Source organism: Strix uralensis, chromosome 10 (assembly GCF_047716275.1).
Source record: "Strix uralensis isolate ZFMK-TIS-50842 chromosome 10, bStrUra1, whole genome shotgun sequence".
NCBI lineage: Eukaryota > Metazoa > Chordata > Aves > Strigiformes > Strigidae > Strix > Strix uralensis.
Genome location: NC_133981.1, coordinates 2,932,960 through 2,959,222, shown reverse-complemented (window position 1 = coordinate 2,959,222; position 26,263 = coordinate 2,932,960). Strand labels below are relative to the sequence as shown.

Genomic DNA, 26,263 nt, shown 5'->3' with positions numbered 1-26,263 from the left:
CATGAAGAATACTGTACCGGGCTCACCCAGACCAAGCAGTCAGTCTGGAGCCAAATGCTTTCACAAAACATTTGCAACAGTATTCACCAACGGCTTGTGGCATCTACTCTGATTTTAATGGGTATCACCATAGGTTGTAGAAAAGGCCTGAAATACCTATAGGCTATTTGAGGCCAAATACGCGTATACGCACTCTCTCTTACCCACACGTATACATGCACATACTAGTACACACGCACACAAACAAATGGCTCTATAGGCAGAACTTGGATTTTGTAGGATCCAAGGCAGAGAAGCTGACTCTTGTCACAGGGCTTGGGAATTGAGGACTCTGGGGTGCTAAAATGAGCTCTCACTTACAGGTCTCCTCTGCTTTGGGCAAACCACTTGAACATTATCCCTCCAGGATTTACACACCAACTTTATGGGCATGTTGCTTAAATGTCTGCAAAGTGCTTTGCAATGGTTTCTAAATTCTGCAGTGATATGCACAGAAGAACTGCACAGACAGATTTAAGATAACAGTTGCTGAGCATTATTACTGTATAACTACAGCCTATTTTTACATGCTCTATACTTGGTTTCTATAAACAGATGGTAAATGTTCGGTATTTGAATGTTTTAATGAGCTTTATAACCCTTTCATAATTTCATAAAAAGGTATAAATAACACTTACATGAAGCAGAGTCTCTCCTGAATGGATTTTCTCTTCCTGTTTGGAAAAAAAAAAAGAGAACAAGAAAAGGCAAAAAAAATATTTTAAAAGAAAAAAATGGGTCTAGCAAGAGAGGTCAGACATGTTTCAATGTTATCATGCATAGTGTTTTCTGAATTTCATCAGTCTGAACTTGTATTTGAAGAACATCAAGACACTGAATGTAGTACCAATGCCAAAACAGGAGATCATTTCTCGCTCCTTTCATCCTATGTGAAACATCACAGAAAATCTGATTCTATCCATCTCAAGAGCAAGGAAATTACACTGCAGCAGTGAAAGAAAACGCAAATGCCACGTGATCTGAAGCAAAAAAGGAAGAACTTTTAACTACGTTCCAGCTCACTGATAACCTTGTGGCTTGACGTACGGGTTGCTCTCCTACCTACGGGCAGCCTACCTACACCAAAACCCTAAAGCAGGGCACTCCTGCTGTGTTTTGGCCCAGGGTAATTGTTTTTCCACGCCAGTGCTCAAACGCCGACTGCATTCAAACCCAGGTCAGGCAGCCACGGCAGCGAAGGCGTTCTTGGAGGCTGTGACCATTCTGGGTGACAAGAGAACCACAACAGGAAACCCAGTAACTGCTAAAATGCACAAGCCTTCCCAGCAGCCCACGGGTTTTAACAGCCACCCTCCTGCAGCCATGTGCCACCTGCCTGGCTGCCTCCTGCCCAAAGCTCGCTTGGCAGGATGTGGATTTGATTCACGCTCCCCTTCCACCAACGCAGCTGGTGGGTTTGGTAGATGCTCTTGGAGCAGGGTTTAGGGTTGCCACTGAGCGGCTTTTTGATGGTCTAAATCTAGACACATTGAAAGAAAAGACAGAGACTGCTAGAAATACAGAAGATGCTGTAGGACACCAGCCACAGTTTCAGAGTCACAGACTGGCAGCATGGCAGTCCTTCCAATGGCCGGGTTTGGGGAAAAAAAGGACAATGAAGAGTGGCAGTTTCACTTAATTTCTACCACATTATCTTATATCAATATTAGCTACTCTGTAAGCAATTAAAGGGTATTGCCTAGAGTTTACATGCCTTGGGATGATACTCATCTAGCACAAATCAATTAGATCCATGGCACTACGACAGCTGAGGATTCAAGTAAATATGCATGTATGGAAGAAATTCAACAAATATTAAATCACTGCACTTTCATCCTCATGCTTTTCTTCCAAATGCCAAGGACTCAATCCTGCAAGCCACCCCCCCGCCCCGAGTTACATTAGAATAAACCCGAGTTCTGTGCCTGGAGCACCTAAGAGGACTGGGCTCAGGATTACTTTAAAAAACATAACCCTGATCCATTCTGGTCACGTAAATTAAGTCAGTGATGAGAAGTCGAAGGCACTAATCCTACTGGGTAATCTATTCAAAGCTGCACTTCTTAAATGATCTACAATTTATTAGTATGACCAATCAAATAAGCATTACTTGTAAAAAGGCTTTAACTACCATGGCTTTCCCATCCATTTTTATGTGTTGTAATGTGGTTAAATTTTAAAGAAACAAATCAGCATAATCTTTTCAAGTCGTTTGCCAGCATGATTAGAAGTCTCGGTAGGGCACCAGTGCAGAGACTCCCCTTACTGGTGGAACTGGCAACATTGCTGCTGGGGCACTGGGGCAATGTTGACCCATTGCCCACTGGGGCAAAGCTATGAGGCATTCGAAAACCTAGATGGGGCAAAATTAAAATAGTTGGGATTTGCTGCAGAGTCTTGAGGTGCAGTGATGAAAATTCTGGGAGCATCACTGCCTAGGAAACATGGCAGCCTGCTGAAAGGCTCGTGCCTGGGAGTCTCTTTGGAAACACCCAGCCCACGGGACTTGGCTGGAAGCCATTAAGATGTAGCTCAGTCTTGGTTAGGCAGAGTATCAATTTAAGGAAAATTCACTGAAATATTTGCAATGATTAGCTGTAAGACAAGATCCTCACCGAGGCTTTAAAAACAGAACTGCGCTCAGACACGGGAGGTTTCCCGAGCACCCTGCAGAGAGACTAAGCCAATCTAAAGCATCTTCTTGTTCTTCCAGGGCAATGTTGCACCTCTTTTCATACAGCATTTTACACAGACTGAAGCCTCCTGCCACAGCCCCAACATTTCACCCCTGGCATTTAAGAAACCTCCAGGCATCCCACCCAAAAGCTACAAACTCGTGACTACCAGCAAAGGGTAGTATGCCAAATTTTGCTCCTGGTTACAGCAAAGTCAAATAAAATAAAAATTAGTAGTGTTAGAAGCATTCCAAATTTCTACTGGCTTCTACACCAAGATCTCTAACCAAACAAACAAAAACCCCAGGATTTTGATCTAGCACCCCCAAGCATGGAACCACCTTCTCGGTACCTCCAAATATCACTGTGTCATCTGCAATCTCCTGCTTTTTGCAAAGTGTGGCAAAATAACCCTAACGCCACAGTGAAAGATGCGGGTTAATAAATGACATCAAGAAGCGGCCTTTCCTCTCTCGGTCAGGCTGCAGGCAGGGGGGCTGGGTGTCCCGGCCCCCTCCCGGGGCAGCACCGGGAGGGACCCCACGGGGAGGGAGAGGTGTCTGTCGCCCTCCTGTGGGTGCAGCCTCAAAGCAGCCCAAACCCTGAGAGAGGTGGGAAGGGGAAGAACCAGAGAAGGTGAGGCACAGGCAAATAAAGAGAAAAAAAAAAAAAAAATACATGCAAAGCAGAGAAGAGACAGTTGAAGAGGAAACACAAAGATGCTATCTCTGAAAGTGCCAAAAATAAAGTTTCCAGTGTCAGTTAAACCAGGGCAACAAAGACATCCTCCTGCCACACTCGTGCTTCAGCCTCGACTGACTCCGGGCGAGGGACACAGCCATGCTGCTGGCTGCCTCCACTGCTCACAAATTCTGCCTTAAAAAAACCCCAACAGCCTTCAGGGGAATCTTTCCGTAATACTTGTGCAAAGGTAGGCAATGCCAAAAAGCACTCAGCTCGCCCAAATGCAGACCCAGAGGTAAATACCTGGCTGTCAAAAACCATCAGGGTTTTCACCAAAGCCTCTCCCCTCCAAATTCCACAGCAGCAGGTTTTAATGGGCTGATTTACCCTCAAACCTAAAGCCATAAAATTTAAACCTGTAGCAACTGTCATCTGAGCCCCAAATTACACAGCCGATGACATGGCCCCAGATCAGGGCTGCCTCACTTTTTTGCTAGTCCAAAACTCGAAACATTGTGACATACAAGCAATAAAAAAAAAAATTGCAGTTACCAAAATAGCACTATCAACGTAACCAGCTCCTCTCGGCACATTTTCTTAATGCCTTTCCCAATACGGTTAAAAAAATGGGAACTAACCAAAAAACTCCATCTTTACACCTTGGCACAAACAGTGCTGGAATACGTGTGGGGCTGTATTTCTTCATGTTTTTCTGGATCCTCTCCCACTACTTTTTTTTCATCGGTACTTTCCTCTAAACGTAGCTCTTATTAAACAGCAGAAATCAGCTTTTACAATTTCTAAATACAAAGTTTTGCCACTCTCGAAGCTGCCTAAGGAAAACACAGCTTGCCTTCCACTTCATAAATAACACATACTCTGCACATTTCTTCGCCTGTGTGAAATAAATTCTTCCATGTTCTTATATGGAAACCTTGCAAGTCCTCCCACATGCCGCCTGTTACAATATCAGGCAGAGATGGGCATTCATTATCTCAAAGCCAGTGGGTGAATTTTAGATCCAAGTTACCCTGAGACGAACCCAGAATTATCGCCCCTTCGCACCACGCTGAGCTCGGTAACCTGCCCTGTGCAGTCCCTGCCTCTTATTTCCAAGCCCCAATCACAACTTTGATTCCAGCACGCCAGGAATCAACAACATAAGAGGAAAACGAGGGGAATAAAAAGGAAGAAGCAGCAGCTGCATTACCCACCAGGTAGGCCCATTAGCATCAGATGGAGCATTGCCTGTACCAGCCTCTTCACTTGAGGTTAGCGCACGGCAGCCAGAAAAAATACAGCGGGGAGGGGTGGGAAGGCGAGAGAAAAAAGGGCAAAAATAGCCGGGGAGAGAAGCGTGCTCCGTAGATGTGCTGGAAGGCCGCCAGCAAGTGGGTAATTGCTGCAAACTGTTATCGCGAAAAAAAGTTCACGCAAGGTGGGGGGGGTGGGGGGTGAAAATAACCGCTGGGGGAGAAAAAAACCCGCGGGGGTAAAGAGGCAGCTGGGGAGGAGGGAGGGTTGAAAGAAGAAGAAAGGATAAATAAATAAATGGAGGGGGGGGAAGGGAAAGCGCGCCCGGGGGCACCCCGACTCGGCGCGGACAAAGGGAGGACGCCGCCGCCGCCCCCCGGCCCGGCCCGGTTCGGCTCCGCTGGGCGCGGAGCGTCCGCCCTTTGTTCTCCGCGGTAGCGGGGGGGTTGCGATCCGCGCCGCTCCGCGCCGCTCCGCGCTCAGCCCCGCCGCCCGCTCGCCCGCCCTCCCGCCGCCCGCCCGGGAGGCGCCGGTACCTGCGTCCGCTGGCCGCGGTGCCTGCGCGCCGCTGCGCCCCTGCGGCGCGTCCGGCGGAGCGGTGCGGCGCGACTAGCAGCGCCGAGCGGGAGGAAACGGTAATTTATAAGCGCTTTCTTCCTGACCTCTCGTGTCTGTTGTCTAATGAGGGAGCTTTGAGCATCACCCATCCTGCTGAGTGGAAAAACACCGGCACGGCCTCTTCTTTGCTGGGGAGGGGGGAGCCTAAAGGAAGGGGTGTGGGGGAGGAGGGGCCATGCCGCAGACACGGCGGCGGAGCCGGGGCTGGCAGGCGGCCGCGGGGCGGCGGGGAGGAGCGGGCGGGTGCGGGGCAGCGGCCGCCACCGCCGGGGGGGCCGCCCCGGGCCGCCCGCCCTCCCCCGCGGGGAGCGGGGAGCCCGCCCGGCGGGAGCCGGCCCTGGTCCCGCGGCTGCCGGGGCAGGGAGGGAGCGGAGAGGAGAGCTGCCTGCCGCGGCTCTCTCGCCTCTCTTCGTTTTTAAATTTTTGTGCGTTTTTTTTTTTTTTTTTTTTTAAAAAAACCTCTATTTTTTTATCTTTACACAAAGAGCGCCCTTCTCGCGGACAAAGCATCCCACGGCGTTGTCACCGGCGCTGCCCGTCCCCGCGCTTTGCGCCCCCGCGGCCACTGTCCCCCCCCCCCCGGGGAAGGTGGCGGGGGCTCGGACTCCGGACCCGCTGTCGCTCGGTTTTTGGGGCGTTTGGACTCAGCAGCCGCGTCCTGCTGGAGGAAGCAGAAGGCAGCGTGGCCTGGCAGGTGCCGGGGCGAGCGGGATCTCGCTGCTCTTCTCTGCCCGCTCCCAAAAGCGCGGTCCCCGGCCCCGGTCGCAGCTGGAGAACACAGTACGGCTGGGGGCGGGGGGGGGGGGGGGGCAGCAGGAGGAATGAGCAGGGTAATGTTGTGTCCTGCCTTGGGTTTCATTTGCACCGCAAGCCGGTGCCTTTCTGCTGCAGGCAAAGAGGTATGACTCAAATATGTCTCTGCTTTCCTACCCGCATCTCCTCTCGTTCTGTTAATGAAAGGGGACGGCATCATCCAGACTCGCTAGGCGTTTTCATATAACCCCTGCTGAAGACTTAGTCAGATCCTCCGGGCTGCAAAATACCATTTGCATTGTGGGGGCAGAGTAGCGGGGAAAAGGAGATCTTGGGCCATCTGTGTTTCGCAGAAGTCCCATGGTGCTAACCTTGCACTGGGAACAGCAGAGATGGACCAAGGAAGAGCAGACAGTCGCCACTGCCCTGCTCTCCTCCCAGGCTTTTCCCAGACACAAGACCCCACTCGACGCCACAAACTAGGACAGCAGTCCCTGGGCAACCCACCTTTGGAGCCCATCACCTATGCAGAGGCTGCTGGGGGATCAAATTCCATCACGGCAGCCTCCAGGGAGGTCTCTAGACAAGGCTGATTTTCCTTGACTGCTTCATGCAAAAGCACTGAGCTGCACCCCTTCTGCACGCTCCTTGCTGGCAGGACACTATGCCAAATACAGTGTGCCACAGTCACGCAATTAATTTTCCCTGACTCCAGTGTACCCTGTGGTTTTCCAGTATCCCAGCTGATCTGCAAATTGAGTAAGTCTCCTAACTGAAGATACAGGTATAGGGTATATGCAGCTCATTGATGACATATCTCCACTAAACAGCCTGGTTTAAACTAATAACACGATGTAGTGCATGCTGCCACCTACGTCTTCTGATTCAGGTTTCTTGTGTACTGCAGCTTCGGATTCGTACTCATCCTTTGCTGAAGGCAGCCAGCAGTTTGTGGGACTCCACCATGGACCACAAACACCGGTGGCTCTGGCCACACTAGGGAACGAAGCAAAACATTCCTCACCGGTGCAGCCACTTGTTCAGCTGCAGTGAGGATGTCTCAGTGCAGAATAGGAACCGGCAGAAATGGAACCGGTGAAATGGAAGTAGCGGCTGGAGCCTCATCTGTGCGAAGGATCCTGCCAGCACAGCTGTACCACTGACAGCAGTGGAATATTTTGCTCAAGTTCTCTAGAGGAATCAAAGCCTGTATTTTCTGTCTCTGGCTCTCCCTTGTTCTGTTGCTCCTCGCTCATTAAAAGAAAAGTCAGCCACACAAAGCACATGGTTGCTCTCTGTGTTTAGAAAAAAAAATAAATGTTTGGGGGAAAAAACCAACAGCCAAAGCTGTTTTGAAGTCAGAGGCGTGTAAACAGTACCTGGAACTAAGTGGAATAATAATAATAATTAATCCTTTTGTGTCATAAATATCGCTGTCTGCTGTTTCATTATGAGACAGCACAACTTCTGAGAATGTGCCTGATGAATATTTGGGGGAACTCTGCCTTCAGCTGCAGCAGCGTACGGCAGCACTAATGCCTCTGGCTCGCTTATGTAACCGAAATCACAAGTTAGAGCCCAAATTACAAAGCATAAGCATGCGTACAATATTAAGCATATAAATGGTGCCTGAAATTACTATCGTTTTCCTGTAGGTCTGGCTTTAATCTATTTGTATTTTTACTTCTGCAGTTCTACTGATTTCAATGGGTGCTGGTGCCATGCATAGCATAACCAAGGCTAACCCCTTAAAAACCCCACCATGAAGGCATTAACCCAAACTTAACTAAGACGGGCCAAAATCACTCTGGTTACAGGTAGGTGTAGTTCAAATGACTTGTATACCAGATCTTGAGTGTATCCAGCATTACGATGCTACAGAAAGCAGAATATACTGTCCCTGTGGCTGCTTTGCAGGCCAGGCAGAGCAGCAGGCTTTGGCACCCCAGCCCAATCACCTTCCTTTGCATTTTCTCTCTTTCTTAGAGCCTATTTTCGCCATTAACATGCTGAGCTGCTTTCTGGAGTTTTAAGGTGTTGCGTGCTGATACAGTGAGCGCCTCTTGTATCTGTTTAATCCAATAACATAACTCTTTTTTAATCTCCACGTCTGGGTCACAGGGTTTAAAAAAGACACTGGGCCAAATCCCCAGCTTGGCTACAATGTGTGGAAATCTACCAAGAAGGCACAAAAGTCAGAGGAGATTTGCTGTATTTGCACCGTGTAAAAGAGGTCTCAAGGGGCAGGGATGCGAGTGCCTAATTTCGCAGATGGATGCATATTAACACAAGTGTATGGCAGAGTTAGATCAGATTTCTGTCAGGTGAGGTGGATGGAGAGAGGGATATCACACCAAGATCTGAAATATGCTCATCAGCAAATTCTCATTCATTTTGAAATCAACATGGATTCAATATTTCTTGCTTTTTCAGGAAAAAAACTTGTTTCTTTTCAATGTGTGGCTGCTAAAAGGAATATGATGTTTCACAGACTCAAGACCAAGGCAGGGCAAGAACAAGGAGAAGGTTTTGCAGGGATAGGGAAGATTTTGCATGTAAACATTAAAATTAAAAAAGCAAAATTTATCCAGGCACAAAGTCCAGCAGAAATCTAGGGGACAAAGTAGACAGTACTGTCTGTAAAGAAGGGCTATAAGCAAGAATGGTGAAAAGATGGTCTGAATAAGTCAATCACATTAACGATTCTCCAAACACATTTTTCTATGCAAAACTATATGGGGGCAATCTTCAGGGTTCCCCTGTATGGCAAAGGATCCTGAGCTTGAAAAAGGGAGGCAGATTTTGTGAGGGATTTGCACATCATGCAGTGACTCTGGATTGCAGATTTTAAGCATTACTAAACCGGGGAATAGAATTGTTGCTATTGCTATTACATACCAGGATATCTCACTAATCCACTCAATCCACTAAGTTGCTGTAGTTTTAGTCTGTGTTTATTTTAGATGAAATTATGGCCTGGACAGTTAATTTTTCTTAGTTTATCCATTTAATTCATATATAAATAAGATATCAAACAGAAATCAAAACATGACCGGTGTTTTTGGTACACTCCCCATCATGTGAACCTGCTGGTTTACAAGTCAAACACAAAGACAACTAAAAACCACAGGTCTTCTTGAAAAGTAGCCCCATTGTCTTTAAATTCTATGATCAATGTGATGTTAATGTTACAGGTGGCCTATTTTACTTATATTTGAGACTGCCTAGCCATTACGGGATTGCCTCCACTGGTCCTTTTCTTACTTCAAGTTAACTACATATTAACGTGAGGCATGTCTGAAAGGCTGGAGCCAGTCCTTTCTGGACAGCAGTCGAGTTTAGAAATGCCTATTCCTTGACAGGAGCTGATTGCTAAAGTGAGGGGCAAATCCAGAGGAACCAAACAGCCTGGAACCAAAGTGGTCACACTGGCTTTTGGAAGAAGTAGAGTGTCTCAAGTTAATTGATGGTCAGCTACCTGGAAATAAAAAACTCTCATATATCCAGAGGTTTTCACCGTGATTTTAAAGAACTCCTGAGCAATTTGAAGTCCTTGAAAGGAATCCACTATAGAATGAAAAATATAGGTATTATTAAAGAATGTCTCCAAACTGAAAGCCAGCCAGTTTCATAAAAATGAGCTAAAAACCAATAACAGGTACTCTGTCTTCTGCTGGATGCTGCATGAACCGTATGTTTTGCATTTTTGAAGTCACTTCTAAAAGTTTTTTCTTCACTGTTGCTATTGGGAAGAACAGTAAAAGAACTGTGCATAAATGAGGTTAAAGTAATCTAATTAAAAAAAAAAAACAAACACATGCTTTCATCTTCAATTCATATCCAGTAATTTGGGATCAAACTTTGAAAAAAACAGATAAAAATTCAGAAAGGATTTTGAAGGACGACTGTTTCCCTTTAAGATTAATGATAAACACACTTGTGTGTTCAAGGGAGAATAGATCCAGTGTTATGTAACAGGATAAAGAAACAAAATCCTTTTTCCTTAAATTAAAATAACCAGTATGTGTGTGGATTTTAGTCAATCACTGAAAATTCAGGAAACCCATTTTCTTTCACAATTGCATTCCACATGCTAAAATTGTTGTCTTGTAACTTTTAAACAGAATCACACAAAGACAAAAAAGATTTGTTTGTTCTGTTCGACCACGCTTTGCCAATAGAGGATTGTTCCCCAAGGAAAATTCTGCAGCACTTGCCCTGTGCAAAAATCCAAATTTGTGCTCATCTTTTTATTCTATGTGGCATTAGTAAATCCAGTTATTGCAGTTCCCAGTTTTTAATCTGCTTACCTAGTACTAGATGTATGGTAACTTATCTCTTTTAATCATTTTTTGCCTGAACTATTACATAACAGTTCTTATCAAATCTTGCAATGCCTGCCTAAATTTGCCAAAAATGGGACAAGATCAACAGGTAGTGGATTTTTTTAATGTTGGCATTATTCTTTGCTGGCTCAATCATATAAAATTTGGAAAAAAAAAAAAACCAAAACACAAGAGGAAATAATTTTCTACCATATAACCTGCATTTTCCACTTCTGTATTTCACAAAAATACTCATACCAGAACTTCTGCATCAGAATTTGATACATAAAGTTCCTTTTTATCACATGAATTCAACTTTCCAAAAGAAGGAAAATGATACTATTAATAACCAAGATACAAGCCCTGAAAAGGCTAAGTCTCTGAATGTACTTGCTGAAAAAAGCCATCTTGTTGGAACTAATTCTGGAGTCATTATTCGATACAATGCAGAACAGTTCAGAGAGATTTGCACAGAAAGGTACTGCTGAGTTAAGGTAATAGTCACTCTTGCATGAAAGAAGCACGTACGTGTTTCGCTGAGCTACTCGGAGCTTTGTCTGCAGACCAAAGTAAATCCTGCTTATGTTGGCATGTCCTTGCACATGTCCACACTTAATGTTTTCAGTCCTGAAAGTAAAGCTTCAAGTCTGGGCAGTTTAAGTGACGTTCCCTCAGTGGAGTAAATCTTCTGTTAGGGCTACTCCAGTAGCACAAGGTGTGCTTGGAGACAATGCACCTTTTGAACATGCCTCTTTCCCTGCTAATAACATACCCACCATGCTGCAGCTAAATATTCTGCTGCTGCATGGCCTGCGGAGAGGTTTCCTTGGCTTCATGAGCAGAACAGTTCCTGCAAAGCCCAGATGGACGCCACAAAGGTAGTATGAAAGCTGGGAAACCATAGGAAATGTAGGCTAGGAGATAGGGAAGAAGTTGTGGCAGACCCACTGAAAGCAATAAAAGGTCAGTGGGGTGCCGTGCAGAACCACTTCCATTTCCACATGGAGCTGGTCACCAAGCTGGGCAGGCTTGGCCTGACCGTATCTCAGGTGACAGCGGGCATCACAGTGGAAAATAGTCCAGAAATTTATGGTGGTGAGCTCACTGATGCAGTCGAGCCCTCTCGACTTACGTGACTGATCCAAGCAAGCCAATGGATTAAACTCACTGAAGAGGAAGAGGAGTGATCACTCGAGTGAATTCATACATGCTCATATTTCTTTTTATTTGCTTACGGGTCCCTGTGCTCCCTTACCTCTCAATGTGACGGCAAAACACTTATGAAGAATGTGTAAAAAATGATTTTAAAGTACCTAGTTTATTCTGACAAATTACACTGGCGGGTATAGGCAAACAGAGAAAATACCGTAAGAAACAAAACCATTCCCAAATGCATGCTTTTACCAGTTCAAGGAGATAGAATTTCCAGCTAGGTGAATTAATGCACTGTAAGCAGAGAGAGAAAGGGCATCAAATGCTTGAATGTCCAGAAAAAACAGAAAATTTCAAATAAACCCTGCAAGCTATCCAGTAACTGCTTATCCAGTTACATGATTTTAATTAACAGAACTGGAAAGCAAACATGTAATATAAACTTAAAAACACAGCGCTTTGGTTTTCCGGACTACCGATCCAAATGCAAAACAAATTGCTTGCATCTGGTGGCAGGGGAGGCAGAGGCGGCTTTGGGAGCTTCGCTTTTCACCGCCGGAGCGACGTAGCAGCATCCACTGTACTACCCACTTACGGTGGCTCAGACAGCTCCTGGCATGTCCGTGCCTGCTGCCCTTTGGCACAGCCTGAGCACAAACACTTCAAGCATTGTCCACATACTCCGAGGAGGATGCCTCGGCTTTCACCTCCGCGGCAGCATGTTGCTCCACAGGGCAGCAATGTCACTGAGGAGAGGCCAGCGGCTTGCAGGCTTGGGTGACCTTGAGCCTCCCTAAGCAGTTACCTTTTCTGGGCCTTTGGCATGCTCTCAAGTGATCTTTCAGCCAGAATCTCCGCTGCCTAAAATAAATTCAGCAATATTCACTGCGGCATCCCTGCACTTGTCTTTCGGGATACCTGACTCTTATCTCCCAACCTGGGCAAATACAGGTTTTGGAAAGTTTACCCAGATGTTTCTGGGGCAGCGAGCTCCTGACCTGTCCCAAGGACAGGGCGTCTCACTTGGTGTTGTTATAGGGAAAGGCAGAATTTTAGGGAGTTTAGTGGAGCCTGTACCTATATGTTAATGGTGTACATATCTGCCATGCTGTTTAGAGACAGCCTTGACAACAGTATCTTTACAAGGCGTTTCCTCCTCACCTCCTGAAAGACTGACCCATTTAGGAAGAAGAGAAGCTGGAGCAAGGGGTGTTTCTTTGACATTTTTCAAGCCTTTGGCATGGGGCCTGTGGCAGAAGAGGCTGGTGGCAAGGGACAGAGCTGTGAGGCTGCACACCCCTGGGAGCCACACGGCTCCAGAGCAAGCAAACACAAATGCTAAGGAGACAAAAATGCTCCAAACCCCATGAGCTGGCAGCGTGACCCTGCCTGGCCAATGCACACATGTACACGTTGCATTCCCAGTCTTCATCTTGAAGGCCCAGCATATCTTCATCGGGTCTCTCCTCTCCATATAAACCCAGACAGAAATAAAAAGATTTGACAGGACTGATGGACACAACCCCAGGATTCAGGAGCAGCCACCACTTTGTGTTTGGCTCCTTACTGGTTTTAGAAGTACCTTGCTTTCTGAAAGTTGTGGGTTATTTACTAATCCTTAGAAAAAAAAATGTCTGATCTTCCCTTCACATGAAATTAATACAATTTGCTAACAGTTTACTTAAAATGCCCATCTAAGCAGAGTAGCAATGCAATCACCAAGCATTGATGTAAAGCAATACACAACAGGAGCTTGTAAGGTCTGTCTCAAGCTACTCAGGACTCTCTCAGTTACCTCGGGCTTAGGTTTATGGAGTGTGCAGGAGCCCCTTTGTCATACTCAGCCCTGCAGCTACTATGTCAAACACAACGCAAACCAGTAACGACGGGGGTGTTTGTCCCACTGAGATCCACCAGCACAAGAGATCACACCAGGATTCTTCCAGTCTGGCAACTATGCATTCAGCTAGGACTGTCCCTGTAATGGGCGTGTTTTCCCTGCCAGGTACCCACCATTGTCCCATGAATCAAGAAAGCGAAGCGCCGGCCGGGTCCAGGTGGCCTTACCCTGCCCAACAGGCAATACCAACTCAGCGTTGCATCGCTGCAGAGAGCGGCTGCTACCTGTCTCTCCCAGCCAGAGCAATCCCGCTCTGTTGTCTCTACATGGGGAAGGGAAGGGGTGGAATAGGCTTAGTGTGAAGCACAAGAAATCCAGATTTGTGCCTCTAAAGCTCTCTGGCCAATGCTAGTCAGCTCTGATTTGTATCAAAGTCCAATCTGATCACTTGATGATTGTTAAACGGGCCACAAAGGGTTAATATTTTGTGCACAGTTGGTCGCAGGCTGCCTGTAGCACAGCAATTTTCTCCTACTGTCTCAGTCAAAGACCTGAAGTTTTCTTATTTTTACTCCTGCATGTTTGCCTGTTGGGCTCCTTAAGTTCATGGAGAGAAGTATGAAAACTTGCCCCTGAGCTCTCACATTTCCTTGGGAAGCACATCCCAGTGGAGCAGTGGAAGTGGATTTGGGATGCCTTCAGCACTCCCAAAGACACCCTTGGTCTGTGTTGCCCCACAGCAAATGCCAGCGGGGGGGATGTCGGTGGCACAGCTGGGGGGGTGGAGCTGGCAGAGGAGCTGTGTGGCCAGGCTGGGTTGTAGCAGCTACCGGGCATCATCTGGAGCAGCGAGGCCCTGGGATTGCCTGAGACAGGGCTGAATAAATCACTGAGCAGAGGCACAGAGTGGAGGGTGTGGTGGACCCCTGGGAGCTTTTCCATCCAATTCCTCTGGGTATGGCATTTACGGAGGTACATCCACTGGCCTGCTGGAGCTCCAGGCACAGGCACCATCTCCAGACGGAGCAGCGGATGCGGCCACATGCCCACTCCACCTGGCTTAAGCTCAGGTTTCCCCTCAAGCTGAATTAATGCCACCCCAGAGCTCTTGGCATCTTTGGAAATGTTGCTGCCTGAATTTCACTTCCCTACTGGGACACTGAGCTCCCCAGTTCTCCCAGGAAGATATAGGTTCAAATCCAGTTCATATTTCTGCTGTTCTCCACCAGCATCACAGCTGTTTGCTCCAAACATGAAGATATTTTTGTAAGAGCAAAAGCATGAATTATTTCCAAACTTGCCTCAGGATGAATTTTCAAGGGTACTGCGGAGACTGTTTCCACAACAAAACAGGAGCTATTCTCCCACTGAATTGTTCATGTTACTTTCATGAATGCTAGAAAAGAGGCTGGCTTTTTTAAAATGTCAGCAGATACCTGGAATGGGAATTTGTTTCAGTTAAATCCTTTGGAAGCTATTGTTGTTGTTGATGTTGTCTAACCTGACTGAAAGTTCAATTTGGCAATTTTTATTAGACCTGGCTTTTAGGCATAGGCAATTAGCTTAACAAAATATCAGATAGGATCTCTGCTGTGTTTGCAATGCCTGTTGCTCTGATTCTTACCTGGTGGGAAATGGCTTTGGAGGAGCACAGCTACGTCTTTACAGCTGTTTACATCACATTTCTGACAGAGCTCCACCCTGCTTTCCCCATTTATACTTTGTTTTTCATGAATAAAGGTCATGGCATTGGCATCACAAAAAATATTGTTGCTGTAGAAGGAATTCAGCTGTCCCCTCTGGGTTATAAAACAAATCACATGGCAGGACAGTAATGCACTCAAAAGTTGGCAGGGCAGAAATCAGAGATGAAAGAGAAGCCTAAGACCCACGGAGATCTCTGCAGACTTCCAGCACCTCACAAGTCAGCTGTGTCCCTGCCTGTGCTGGGCCGCTGCATACTGCATAGTCTCTAATATTTTGCACAATCTAGTTTTAAACGTCCCCCAGCTGTTAGTAGTGGGTCTGTGGTGGGTACCTGCCTCCCAGCCTAACAGGTCACACTGCTGGAATTTGCTTTCTATTAGTCAAAGGGCATTTTCTTTGTATTAATGTCATACCATGTCCAACACCTTCCTGCAACTGTTGTTGGGCCAGGGGATGTGGTTACAAGACACCCGGCCCCACTTCGGTGTGCTGTACAAGGAAGTGCTGTGGCGAGGGCACCTTGGTGCCAGCAACTAGTTTAAGTCCTTGGCTTGTGTGGGACCCTGACCTGGCTGTACCCCAGCTACACAATACATCTTTTTGGCCATGTTGTATCTACATCAGGTATAAATGTATCGTAACTACATCCCTTGACTCAGCTATAAAGTAAATGAGATCTTTCCGGTGTTTTTGTATAAATATCTACACTGTCCTTCGTGTTTGTGCTTGTGTCAAAATCACCACTTGGTCTTTTGGTTCAAAAGCCATTCTTCTGATCTTTCATTATGGGTGAGTCTCCCAAGCTCTCTGATGTTTTCTCTTCCCTTTGGTTCTGCTGGTACTTCCTAGCGAGGTGGTATTTTAACTAGCTGCAATATTCCAGGAGTAATTTCATCACCAGTGCTTGCAGAAACACAGCCCCAAACTTATGGTCCATGTTTTTATGATTCTCTTGGCATATACCGAAATCTGAATTGTTCCGAGGGGAAGCCAGCAGAAGTTGCTGTATTATTGTCATAGCCAAGGACACACGACAGCCAGTGAGCAAAAGCTCAACATCAAAGCACTGGGAGCACTTTTAGCAGGAACACTACTCAAGCAATCCCCAATTCACAGAATTTAGTAGGAAGCGTATTGGAAAAGAAATTCCAGGTTAAACAGATCTTCAACTTTCCTTCCCAGGATCACACCGGTACAAGTGAGTAGTAAATCAAATTCTAAAGAAATAGTTGGGGATTTTATTAGTAAACAGCCTAGATGTGAACTCCTTGTTTTTTCTTGGCTACAGTCCCATGGAAGATATGTTTGAAACTGAGAATTGTCTGAATAATAATGAATACTAGTTTTTACACAGTATTTTAGTGTAATCCCAGAAAATATAACTTAAGGAGTACAGATCTTCCTTGTTGCAAAGCCCTCAGGATTCATGTGGCAATAGCCAGTAATCAGATAAAATACAAGTAATTAATAAAGTATTTCATCATTAGAAAAATTTCCAACACCGGAAGATTTTGCAAATCACCCATCAGGTTTTGCACATCCTCTGGCATTTGAGATTTTGTCAGTAATGAAAGCTAAATGAGTGGTGAATACAAGTATAAGGCTTAAAACAATGTCACACAGGCTCAGTGTGCACATAAATAGTGTTTTAAGGGAGCTGCTAAATTTTAAACAAAATTGTTTCTTTTCTTTATAAAGCAGTCTCCTCTTGATTATTAACAGAACAAAAGTTGCCTCAAAAACAAAGAGGTTTTTTAATATAAAACCATCACACTCCTATTTTCCCTTAGCATTTGCTAAGAAGTGGTTGAAGTTACATCTCCATTTAAGGTTTCCACACCTCTTAGTACTTTGCATTGTATTTCCTCCATGAAGTTTCATAACTTCTGCTAACTATGTAGGCCTGGGAGGCCTGCAGAGCATATCTATGCTCTATAGGAAGTGGTTTTAGTGTTGCTCTAGCAACCTTAAATCAGTACTGAGTAAGCAGAGAAATAACATCAAACTCTTGTCCGTACATCCTCATAATTATTAAGAATGGAGGCAGCAGTTACAACGATCAAGCCTAATACCCTTCAAGGAAATTTCAGTTCTGTCTCTTTTATTGCTCCCCTACGTTTTAATTTGATAAAATTTGTAGTCCTGGTGCTGCTTGTTGCAGTACACACTCGATGACTGGGGAACTGTTCTCTCCTTTGCTCACAGTGTCCCCAGACATGAACTAAGTGGATAACAAATCCTTTGTGACTTTGTGGGTAATGTAAAGGGAGAAGGATCTCACCCACTGAAGAATCCAGGTCCTCTTTTACTTTACTCCAGAGCTGACTGCATTTTGGGGGAAAGCAATTAATCCTTTTTTTTTTTTTTTTTTTGAGCTTTTTCAAGCTCCTTTAATTCACCCTTGTAAAGCATTTAGGGATCATCTGATGAAAAGTCCTAAAGAAACCCATGCTGCTTGGGTTGCAAAGCGAAGGCTCAAGCTCTGAAAAAAGAAGTGTGCTTAGAACAAAAAGGTTTTGAACACAAAACCAAATCATGGCAATGCACACTGACAAACACTTCATCTGCCTGCTGCCGGTAACGTTTTTCAAATACACATAGAGTATTGTCGAGGACCTTGGCTACCTTTGTCTGTCACCGATCCAAGTCTATTTAAGCTTTCTTCAAAAACAGTTCCTGCTGCTACTCAGGTATTTTTTGCTGTTGCTTTTGTTTGCCATTCATCTTTCTGGTACCAGAACTGAACAGAATATTTCAGGCAGTTTTCTAAGGGCATTGAAAGAAAGTCTAAAGCTTCCTCCTCCAAGACTCTTAAATAGTCAACCCATATCCTTTTGATGTCAGACCTTGTTTTAGGTTGATACAAGAAAGGCTTTGCCATCTTTGATCAGGTTTGGTTGGGTTTCTTCCCTTTGGTTTTGATTTTTTCCAGTTTTCTGGATAGATTTCACACAGCTTGCCACCACAGCTCTAGTGGACAATAAAAAAATGTACGGGAACTCCTCCAAAGTACGTGTTTGCAAGAAGTGCTATGCCAGGAACATCATTACTGCAGTCCCAGTAACTAATCCAGAACTGATGCCATAACTTTTATGTGTACCAGGGGCACTGAAACCCATGCTGAAATACTTGGCAAGTCTGCTCTTAAATTAGGATATATTCTATTGATATTGGCTATGATCGACCACAACATTCCTTGGTTTTGAGGTAGTACTTCTGAAGGGGGAGGGTTTGCGATGCCAGTTCTTGTCATATGTTTTCCTGTCTCACCCTATCTCCAAGCCCAGATAATCTGATGATATCCAACTGTCCTAATGAGCTGCATCTACTTCTAGACTGAAGCGTTGACAGCTGCCTGTCCTACTGCCAACAAAAACTTCTGAGACAACTGCATCTCATTCCTGCAAGTACGCAAATTGCTTAGTTTCCAGCCCAAATATGAGACATAATGATACTTCTTTTCATTGATCCAGGTCTAAAAAAAGGTGTGTCAAGAATGCACTCGATCATTTCCTCACGTGCAATTTAATCCCTCAGCTGGAAATAAGGTTTCTGTCTACTGGTTACAGAGGAGAAATCAAGGGCTCGTGTCCCTTACAGCAGAGGTACAGTCACACGGGCTAAGGTCAGTGAGAAGGACATGTTCCTCCAATTAATGTTGGCATGTGTTTACTTATATTTTTATACATTGGTAATTCTTCCATTGGCTGCTCTTGGATTCAGAGCACATGGCAAGAGTTCAGCTTGTTCTCATTCAGGTAGGATTTAACACCCTTAAATCTTCACCAAGACCTAGCCCATCTCATGCACACAGGATTTGTTTTCTTCCCCACAGATAAGGCCCAAAGCTGATGGACCCAAAGGCTCATCAGCCTTTCCTTCCCCCTGACTGCAGGTCCAGAGCACCAAAATTGGGTAATTGGTGAGCAGATAAGACCAGGCTCCCAACAAGCCATTAAAAACTAGTCACAGCCTTCTAGAGAGAAAGCTGCCTAAAACAGAGACTGAATGTGCAGGATAAATTTTGTCTTGGGTGACTTCAGTGTCCACAGGAACAGTATACAACAATCCCCAAAGACAGAGAAGAGACACACAGAAATGCTGATCTTGATCCAAATGTGGTCAGAATAAATAGAAGCAACACCTCCACTGACAGCTGATCAGGGCAACTCGTCTCCAGGCAGAAATATTAGTTTTCCTTGTCAAAAGAAAAACCCACATCTACCCTTTGCCCCTCGTAACTTTTACAACTTGCCAGATTCCAGAAATCATGGAAAACACTACTGAGCCAGGGGCCAAGGAGCAGAAAACCTAGGGGAAACACATCTAGTCCTGGCAGACTCCTGCAGCAACCCAGGTCACCGTTGTGGCCTCTCCCATGCCAACCTTTCACACTCTGTTTTCACAGCTGAAGGTAGGACCCGTTTCTTCAATTCAGGTTTTCCTCAGCAAGTTCCTCACACACATACAAGCAGAAAGACTCAAGACTCTTATTAAGATCAGTCTGGAAAGGATGAAAGAGAGAGTTTATTATTGTTCTAGGTTTTTTTTTTCTTTCTTTTTTTTTTAATTCTTGGGATGTGCTCAAACATTACGATGGTGGAGACCATATAAGTAGCTAGATTAGAGCAACAGACATAACAGTGGTATTGGATACAGAAATAGCAGCCATTGCCAGTTCCATGGAAAGAGAGAACAAATGAATAAACATCGATCATAACATCTGAAACCACCAGGCTTGGAAAAGCCTCTTTATTTTAGGAATAATCCACTGAAAGATGCCAGGGCTAGATCTGACCAGCTCTGACTTTTTCTCAGGAGTATAACTGCCATTGAGGAAGAAAAGGATGGTTGAGGATGGATAAATCCAGGAACCTTCTATGCCATCGTCTTTTAGTCACTAAGCTCTAGGGACAAATACAAGGGCTTGTTTGTTTGGTAGGGCTTATTTTTGTTTTTATTTTAAATCTGTAGTTTTTCCTAAGCATCTTTTCCAGATGTTTTTCATGCTGAAAAACTGCATGCAGTCCCAGGATGATGTACAAGTTGAATGCAAAGGCAAACAAAAAATCCAAATAGTTCTCAATGTCTCTTGAGTACAAGATGGTCTCACCTCTACAGGACCTTCACCCCATTGGCAGAGCTAATACACCATCAAGAATAAGGCAAGGAAGAATCCAGAAGGAAACTGTAAGCACGTTGACTGAATGTCAGTGCAACTATACTGTAAGTCCTATCCCAGCCTATGGGGCTGGAAAGGTATTTTCAGTGTCTGATGTTATTTAGGAAGATGTTTCTGAAGGAACACAGGCTGTGCCATTTCGAGGAGGGAGGAACTGGCTTCTTTAGGATTATTGAAAGCTTACTAAAAAAGAAGCTTTCTGTATTTCCTCACAGCTGGAGACCAATCATTGCAACACAATTAGAAAAGCTGGAGGCTGAAAGAAGAAGAGAAATTCTCTGATTTGACCTGAGTTCCTTACATTATAGCTGGTGTGTGCAAAATGCGTCTGGGTTCTGTGAAGTGCAGGATACTGAGTATCTCTGTCTGCCTCAGCAATATTTTGAGCTTCACATTGAGCTGAGTGCTCAAATCTTGGAAGGTGGCATTGTGAGGCCAATCCCTTGGGACATCCTTGATGTCAAATTCTTTGAGGATACCTGAGTAGACTATGCAAAGAGATCACTTAATGCATTACAGAGAGGTGATATTTACCTTCTATAGCGCACCAAGAAGACCATACATTATAAACCTGTGCCCAATTTTGGTTTCCTCAGCAAAAGACAAGTACTGAAAAATAAATCCAAGCCTTTAAAACTGCAATACAGTTTTAAGAGTCTTAAGATACTGATTCAAGATGGGGATGCCTAAAATACACATTATGGGTGAAATGCCGGCACCATGAAAATCAGCAAGAAAATCTCCTAGTGACTGCGTTGGGACTGTATCCATACAGTTTGTCCAGACAAAGACAGTATAAACACCAGACGCTCAATTGTCCCTGAGCTAACAGCGCTCAGTTGTTTAAGCACAGGAAATGGCCCACCCTTTTCCCACCTTTGTACACCCAGGCAGGGGTCAGACACAGTGTAGCTGCCATAAGGGCAAGGCTGATCCAAGTTAATGTCTGGCATAGGGTGACCAAGGCAGGGAGATGGCTGAGCCGCTGCCCTGGAGCTCTGTGAATGATTGCAGGGGCAGCCACAAATGGGGCAAATGTACAGTCAATCTGTGAAAATGCCCTGTGGCCGGGCAGATGCATTCCACCAGTTGTCCTGGAGAAACTGGTTTAAACCCCTGCTCAGGACACAGTTTGCTTTCTTAGAGTATAAAGTCAATACTCAGGTGAAAGAAAGATTTCAACAGTTGCCTTTATAAGGGGAAGAAGCCCAACGAAGCAGAAGTACCACTGCCATCGACACAACACATCCCACCTCCTTCCAGTACCTTTTGCCACCATAACAGGATCCTGAAGTAGTTGTTTTTAATTCAGGATTGAGGTGATTTCATCCTTCACATTCATTATCTGAGTAAGCAAGTACATACTTCTCTCGTTCTTCATATTTGTCTTGATTATTCACCTTTGGTAATGGAACATGTAACAGGAGAGGGAATGTGTGAGTTCACTGCCAGGGAGTGCCTCCGCAGGCAAAATGAAATGCAGGTACAAAAATCAAAAACCGTGATGGAAGAGAAAACTATTTTTTCATTTTTCTTAACTTAAAAACTCAAGGCAAAATAGTTGCCCAGCCCTCTACAGGAGCTCTCCACAGATTAAGTGTCACGAAGCCCTCATGTTGGGAGTAGCAACAGAGAGCTGAATTTTCATGCTACATAGACGTGCACACATTTAATCCGGTTGTGGTTTTCTTAATATGCAAAGATCCTAAAGTCAGCTCTGATTCAACTCATCAGTTCCAGCTAATTTCCAAGCTAGGGGCTCTAATAAGCAGATTCAAGAGCATCTGGGCAAATTTAGCTCCAACAATTTGCCTCTAGAACATCCTTTGAATACATTTGCATCGTCTGCGTTCACAAAGCTACATAAAACACGCCTTGCCAGATGCTGGCTGGGCCTCTCAGCCTGGCATGCTGCTGTCGCTGCTGAATATCTGCTAAAGCCTTGACAAAGTGCTTTCAGTCATTCACCTTTCCTTTAGCTGATATTAAACGTGCCCCTGTATAATGGTGTGCAACAAATGCCTGGAATAATGACAATTTAACCGCTAGACAGGCAGTATGCAGGCAGAGGGCTCATTGCCCCACGTCACTGTGCCACAACCTTGACCTAACGATAGGATATCTGAGAGTAAGAATGTAGAGCAATCGCTACCACCCGGACTTGGCTTTCCCACTGCAGCTCAGTGCCAAATTTGATAGTCTCTTTGGTGATCCAGGCACATGCCCATTAAGACAAGTTTATTTTAAAGAGGTCAGGTAGCAGCTGATGGGTGGTGGGAATCTTTTAGCATTCCCAAAACAGGCAGCGTTTGAATGAACAATCTACAGATGCAAATGTCAGCAGATGTATTGGCAATACCCTGTGCTAGAACCTTCATGAACTTTGAGTACTTGCTGTTTGGTGCCTAATCATAGTCCCTATAGCAGTTCGTTACTTACAGCACGTTGGGATCTAGGGATCCCAGTCAGATTTGGAGTCCCTTTGTGCCAGGTGCTGCACAAACACAAATGCCAGTTCTGGTAGATCCTATGAGCTGAGGCCCTGCAAACTCTTTCCCATGTGCTGAACTTTCTGTACAGCTGTAACTTCACTTGGTTCAGTCTGATCTGTGCAGATATGCAGTTCTATTGTGTTCTAGTTCATTATCTATTTAACACCTATTGAACTCTCTGCAACTGCTTAAAAGCATAAAGTAAATCATGCGCATAAATGTTTGTAGAATGTGGGGCTTAATAAAGACCAGCAGCAATATAGGCAGAGGAAAGCTTAAGAGAGAGGGAAGATAAAAGTAACCATAAAGGGAACTTGTGATTACATAGACTAGCTACATACATAATTTGTGGGCTTTGCGGTTTGGGAATTCTGTTTGTTTGCTTAATGTAAATGAGCAAGAGAATTTAAAGAATCTCTGCCACCTACTGAAGTTGAGAACTGAAATGTTGTAGGCCTCACCCAGAGCATTTATAAGTCCTTCCTTGTTCAGCAAAACACTTGGCCACGTTTTGCACTCTAAGAGAATACCAAATAGCACGTTTTCTGCAGGAACTGGGGGCTGCTTGCCCACAAAGTGCAAACCCAAATAAACATGTTGTCCCCCAAATACTCCTGCACAATGAACATAAGGAGGGAGCACTCCTGGGAGGTTTGGGGTGTTTTTTCTTTTAATATTTGTGAAGTCTTTTCTGCATTACTTGACTAGCTCTAACCAAAAGCCACCTTTGGGAATGTTCTGCATTCAGAGTCTAATTTAGACGTACCCAATTTAGATGCAAGTTCTCACCATGCATCACTTTCAGAACAAGTTTCTTTGTAAGTTGTTGACAGAAAATGTTTATAGTCCTATTATACTCAAGTAAAAAATGTGAACTGAGTAATGGATGTAATATCTTTTCCTTCAGTTTACTGGAGTTTATTTCCCTGTTGTGCAAAGTTTTGCCCAGATTTTTAAAACAAATTCACTTTGTCTTGAGTCATGCTTTTTATTCTCCATGAACAGTATAACAAGCTGAAGTTTGGAGAGTTTGCAGAGTGCATCTGTTTTGGAGTGACAATATTTCCAGGGAACCAGGACTCCTAAAACCAATTATGTTAAGTAGAAATGTGTTGTAACTCCTCTGCTTTGGGGAACATTGAGATAACAGGTCACCTTTAACTTACTGACACACTTTGAATTTTGACTACTGAATACTTGCAACAATCTACACATTGAGTATCAGCTACTGGTAGCACTCGGTAAACAGAACAAAAAAGGTGAAACTGATTTTTTTATCAGCTCTCTGCAGGTCTAAAAGTCTTATTTAACAAAGAGTTTCTATACTTGCTGAAGTTAAGCATACACTGAAGATAAGCATAAGCCTGAAAGCTTTACTGAATTCATTCTCAGTTAGATACATTTTTACAGTTTTTGCTTAATCTGGGCCACAGCTAACAGCTGAGTAGCGATACTGAGTGTAATGACCGGGACTCCAGGGAGGGTGAGGATGCTATTTTTGACCCACTTAAATTGATTGCTCTTCAAGTTTTGTGTCAGTTACAACATGTTACAAAGATACAGAGACTCTACAAACAGGCCCAAGTTATCTTCTTGGTTTAATGACACCACACTTTCTTATAGGTCTCCAGAGCCCTTTAGCTTTTTACCTTGTCTGGTGGCTTTCTTTTCACTCCAGTGTTCCAAGTTGGCTGATCTCATTGAATATTGATACATGAATGGAACAGACCTTCCCTTTATTTAACATGGGTCTTGTCTGCTGCTCTTCCTGGCATCGGATCATCATTACGTCTGCAGGGAGGGTTAGCTTTTAATTTGTGTGTTATTCTAATGTGTCTCCATCAAGATAGAGGCATGCCCCAGCAGGACAAGGTGCTGTGAAAGTTCAGGTTGTTGCCGTTAGCTTCCAGCAAAGGAAATTATTTTTCAGCCACCCATGTTGAATTGCCAGTGGCCAACACAGAAACCTTTTGTCGAACCAAAGCTACTGGACCATTGATATTTACAACACCCAAGATGCAGCCCAGCCAGACCAGCAAATCAAAGGCTGAGAATCTTGAATTTCCTGCTGAAGGCTTGATCTTGTTAAGCTTGACTTGCCTAAGAAATCTTCCTTCATGATATTAATCCTATTGATTTAAACATGAACCTAATCCTTTTCCTACTGAAATTCCCCATGAATAGGGTGAGGAGAAGCCAAAACTTGTGGATTACACCAGTGAAAGAATATGCTATGAGTGGGCATTATGGGCTCTGGGAGGAACAGAACAGAACACAGTGCACGATTATGAATCACAGGATCATGCTCTTAAACCAAACACAGGGTCCTTACAAGCTTTGCTCTGAAATGAGTGGGAAGGAGGCTGTCAAGGCTAAGTCAATGCTGTATTGCAACACACCTTTGCCATAACTTCGGTTGATGGTTCTCCCAGCGGACCTGCCTGTGGACAAACCACACTTTCCGAAGGCTTTTATGACCTTCACATAGAGACCTTTCTCTTTCTAACAAAAGCAAATCAAGCTCCCAGCTCATGAGGAAAGACACTTAGATTATGACAACCTGCTGACACACATGATAAAAGTGCTTTTTTCAACCCAAAATAGCTAGAATATCCCTATGAAATATTCTTTCTCACACAACATGCTGTTTTCTCATTATGTGTGTTGACATTTTTCAGACTGACCTCAGCTAGATATTTTGTTCCGGAGTCCCCATTTAGTGGAACATTTAAACAATAACACTTTGAAGCATGCTCAGTCTCTCTTTTGAAGTCCATTCAGGCTCTGCCCTAGGGTCAGCAGGCGCATTCCAGCAATGATGCACGGACCATCTGCTGTACAAGTTTAAATCCCACTGGTCCTATACCTAGAGGTACTAACATGTTGCATAACTCGCACTGAAAAACAGCCTGTCAGTTCAGACAGGGTTTGGATTTATTCCTATAGTTCTCTTCTCCTCCCGCTGGAGGGCCTGTGCACAGTAACCTTTGTGGTTTCTGGGGACTACAAATTAATGAGATAAATAATAAGAAATGACTTTAAGTTCTTGCATTCAAAACTTTTATTTTCTTTGCCCTGGCACTGTGATTCTCAGAGCTCACTGTTTGGCATCTCCTTTAAGTGCCTTCCCATTCCAGGCTTTTCACTTAGGTGGGTTCTGGCTAAGTTACCCTAAATAGCGGTCCATGATTTAGTGTCAATTGCTGAACAGGGGAAAACCAGGATGGTGCAATATGAAGGGTGATTTTCCAAGACAATGTCAATGATTCAGATGACCAATGACCATTTACTTGGGTAGGAATCTGGCATCAAAACCATGACAGAAATCTCTGCCAAAATATGTCTTTGTCTATATATTGTAGCCATTGTGCTTTAATGTTAACTAGTCATTATTAAACTTAACAATGCATTGGCTAAGGTTAATGTATTTCAGACCCAAGCACTGTTGGTCTTATTGATGCTATGTAAACATAGAGGAAGGAGTGGTCCCTGCCCTTGGGAGTTTAAAATCTAAACTTGGACAATACACTTCAAACATATGG

At 44.5% G+C, this 26,263-nt stretch overlaps 1 protein-coding gene and 1 long non-coding RNA gene across 12 annotated transcripts in view; one reads left to right on the top strand and one right to left on the bottom strand.

Annotated features, from left to right (window-relative positions):
• SLC6A6 (solute carrier family 6 member 6) overlaps positions 1–26,263 on the bottom strand; it is a 118,075-nt gene that overhangs the window by 53,499 nt on the left and 38,313 nt on the right. For 6 of the 10 annotated variants that reach the window (XM_074878881.1, XM_074878888.1, XM_074878884.1 and 3 more), the window contains one exon: positions 678–713. The exons of 1 other annotated variant lie outside the window; for it this stretch is intronic. The gene's annotated coding sequence lies outside the window, so the exon portion shown is untranslated. Of the gene's footprint in view, positions 1–677; positions 714–5,188; positions 5,356–26,263 lie in introns of those variants that run through there. 3 more of the 10 variants (XM_074878891.1, XM_074878885.1, XM_074878882.1) reach the window with 3 other exon arrangements.
• On the top strand, positions 4,183–9,529 carry LOC141947626 (uncharacterized). Of its 2 annotated transcripts, none has more exons than XR_012630217.1 (2): positions 4,183–4,615; positions 6,931–9,529. It is a non-coding gene; the product is annotated as an uncharacterized LOC141947626 (long non-coding RNA). The 2 variants fall into 2 exon arrangements; XR_012630218.1 differs by lacking the exon at positions 4,183–4,615 and adding an exon at positions 6,065–6,169.